Raw genomic sequence first — 3,922 nt, 5'->3', positions numbered from 1 at the left:
GTTGGGTTGAATTTCATTGATCTGTTTGCTCTCTTGAGCCATTATGATAACTGTGTTTTCATATTTATCTCTTGATTAGTGTTACATTCGAGGGTCCTTCTTGTGCTGGACCACGTGTAACTCTGTTTTGAATACTTCTTGGAAAGCTGCTCTTGTCTTGGTGAATTCTCTGAGTTTTTGTTTATCTGAGAATGTCTTAATTTCACCTTCATATATAAAACTGAGCTTATCTGGGTACAGGATTCTAGGCTGGGCATTATTCTGTTTCAGAAGAGTGAGAATGGGGCTCCAATCTCTTCTTGCTTGTAAGGTTTCAGTTGAGAAATCTGGCGTGATTCGGATGGGCTTTCCTTTGTATGTTACTTGTTTCTTTCTCCTTACAGATTGAAGAAGGGCCTCGTTAGTGGATATTTTGGTCAGTCTGATAACTACATGACGTGGTGTCTTCCTATTTGGTATGAATCTCTCAGAGGTTCTTTGAGCTTCTTGAACCTGTGTATCTAGAGATTTGGCAAGGCCTGGGAAATTTTCCTCAATTATATCTTCAGATACTTTATTCAACCCTTGCTTATTGTCTTCTTCACCCTCAGGAATGCCGATAACTCTCACGTTAGGCTTCTTCACATAATCCCACATTTCTTGTAGACTATGATTATTTCTCATGTTTCTTTGTTTTAACTCTATGACTGCCTTATTTAATTGGAAAGTGTTATCTTCGATCTCTGAGATTCTTTCTTCTGTTTGATCTACCCTGCTCTTGAGACTTTCCACTGTGTTTTGTAGCTCCTCGAATAAATTTTTCATTTCCAGGAGTTCAGTTTGATTTTTCTTCAGTATTTCAATTTCTTTGGTGAATTTTTCTTCCAAGTCCTGGATCTTTTTTGTGGTTTCTTTGTGTTGATTATCCATTTTTTCTTGCATAATGTTCAGCGTATTTATGATCCATGTTTGAAATTCTTCCTGTGACATGTTGCTATTTGGAATCTGCTTTGTGTTAATTGGTGGAGAACTAGTAATCCTCTTTGAGGGCATGGTTTCAGCTTGATTCTTTATACTCCTAGAGTTCCTTCGCTGAGCCCTTCCCATCTGAATGAATCCTTAAGATCCCTTCTTTCAGCTTTAGTCTGGATAGGGGCACACTGTGAGTGCCAGGTAAGCTGCCTCCTCTGTCACTAGGGGGAGCCCTTCACATATTGTTCAGGATTTTGCTAGCTCCGCTGGGGGGGCTGCCCCTCTTCCTCTCCCGAGGTGGCTTCTGTCTCTCTCTGTGAGAAAGACAGTGGATAGGGAGAGTGGAGTGGTGCCCTCATTCGCCCAACGCCCCAGCCACTGCAGTTCCCGCGGGCGATGGTCTGCCCCACCCCAATGTCTGCAAGGTCCACGCTCTACTCTCTCGTGACTGGGGAACCACTCAGTGTTCACACAAAGGTGGAGCTCCTAGTCAGGGTCCGTGGACTAGGGAAGGGAGCCGCCCAGGGAGCCGCCCGGTACCCAATCGCTCCTCAGCGTTTAGGCTGTGGACCCCGACAATGGCGGCCGCCCGTCTGCAGATCACTGTCACTGGGGTTGAATGCTCAGGGACCGGCAGAGGCCAGAGGAGCCGGGGACCGGGAGAATCCAGCCGCCCACCTATACGAGGCAGTTTGGCATCTGCTAGAGCCGGGACCAAAGCAGCCCCACCGCCCGCGTATAGGAGACAGTTGCTAGGTGCGTCAGCTGCGCACAGCACTCCAGGGTCCAAAATGCCTCCTGCCAATGTCTCCTCTCTGCAGAGCCCCACATCTCCCGTAGCGATTCTGCACCGACTTCAGGCAGATCCTCAATTGAGTGGGTGTGGAGGTCAGAGGGGGAACAAGATGCTTTCCTGTGGGGCTGAACCCACCCCACTCTCTGGTGAGGTGGGTACAGCTGTCCCGTGCTCCCTTCTCTATTGGCCATCCCGCACTCTCCAGATTTTGGTGATTTATTTCCCTAATCACCTCAGTCTTTTCTTGCTCTCTCTCTCTGTCCCACGCTGATTCTCCATGGATTCACACCACCGTTCTTGTGGGGAAGTGAACCTCTAGGGTTGTGGGCAGTGGGAGACCCATGCCTTCCACTCCAGGAGCACGAATCCAGGAGGTCACCACCATTCCACCATCATTGAGAATGAATCAAAGGAGTCTTAAAGGAACGGGCTGAAAAGTGCGGATCCTGTTTCAGTCTAAGTCTGAAACAGGATCCGCACTTTTCACCTGCCACACACATGCCCACTTCTCCTCTCTGGGCATAATAAAAACAAACCACTGGACTGACAGAGGGCTTGCCCCCCCACACACACCACACGACCCCACACAAAAACGTCCCCTCCAGTGACTCATTCTTATGCTAACTGGCAAACGGTGCTATGCCTTTTAAAATAATGGAAAAAGGATGGTGGAATGATACTTGAAAGACTGGTTTTATTCCACGCTCCCGTACCAAGTATCGGCAACACCAAGTGAGCTAGGCCTCAGCATAGTTTTTTCCCTGGCAGCCATCTTGGGATTAAGGAGGCAGAGAAGTACCTTGTCACAATTATGGTGAAAGGTGCTGCAAAAACTGGCAAATAATTCTCCACGTAGTGGTTATTTCAAAAGCTCTATGGCATACTTCTTGGAACCAGCTAGTTACCTGGGGCCACGCATAGAGGGTTATAGAGAACCATGGTGGATTCACGGAAGAAGAGTCAAATGATTCTTAAAGGAACGGGCAGAAAATGTGGATCCTGTTTCAGTCTAAGACTAAAACAGGATCCGCACTTTTCACCTGCTGCACACATGCCAACTTCTCCTCTCTGAGGATTAAAAAAAAAAACACTGGACTGGCAGAGCGCCTGCCCCCTCACACACCACCTGACCCCACACAACAACGTGCCCTCCAGCAACTCATTTGCTAACTGGCAAAAGGTGCTCTGCCTTTTAAAACAATGGAAAAAGGTTGGTGGAATGATACTTAAAAGACTGGCTTCTTGCCAGGCTCCAGTACCAAGTATAGGCAATACCAAGTGAGGTAGGCCTCAGCATGGTTTTGTCCATGGCAGCCAGCTTGGTTTAAGGAGGCAGAGACGAACCTTGTCACAATTATGGTGAAAGGTGCTGCAAAAACTGGCAAATAATTCTCCACGTAGTGGTTATTTCAAAAGCTCTGCAGCATAATTCTTGGAAGTATCCAGTTAAAGGGTCCCACGCATTGAGGGGTCCAGAGAACCATGGTAGATTGCCAGGTGATGAATCAAAGGATTCTTAAAGAAACGGGCTGAAAACTGCTGATCCTCTTTCACCCTAAGACTGAAAGAGGATCAGCACTTTTCACCTGCCACACACATGCCCACTTCTCCTCTCTGGGCCTAATAAAAACAAACCGCCAGACTGAAAGATGCCCTGACCCCCAAACACCACCCGACCCCACAAAAAAAGTCCCTTCCAGCGACTCATTCTTATGCTAACTGCCAAAAGGTGCTCTGCCATTTAAAATAGTGGAGAAAGGATCATGGAATGATACTTAAAAAACTGGCTTCTTGCCAGGGTCCAGTACCAAGTATTGGCAACACCAAGTGAGCTATGCCTCAGCATAGTGTTTTCCATGGCAGCCATCTTGTGTTTAAGGATGCAGAGGCGAATCTTAACACAATTATTGTGAAAGGTGCTGCAAAAACTGGCAAATAATTCTCACCGTAGTAGTTATTTCAAAACCTCTGCGGTATACTTCTTGGAACCAGCCAGTTTACTGGGTGCACTCATAGAGGGGTCTATAGAACCTTGGTAGAGTCCCAGCTGATGAATCAAATGATTCTTAAAGGAACAGGCTGAAAACTGCGGATCCTGTTCAGTCTAAGACTGAAACAGGATCTGCCCTTTTCACCTGCCACACACATACCCACTTCTCCTCTCTGGGGATAATA

The sequence above is a fragment of the Eulemur rufifrons genome, unplaced genomic scaffold (assembly GCF_041146395.1).
Source record: "Eulemur rufifrons isolate Redbay unplaced genomic scaffold, OSU_ERuf_1 scaffold_31, whole genome shotgun sequence".
Taxonomy (NCBI): Eukaryota; Metazoa; Chordata; class Mammalia; order Primates; family Lemuridae; genus Eulemur; species Eulemur rufifrons.
The sequence above is the reverse complement of the archived record's forward strand: the minus strand, read 5'-3'. Positions refer to the sequence as shown.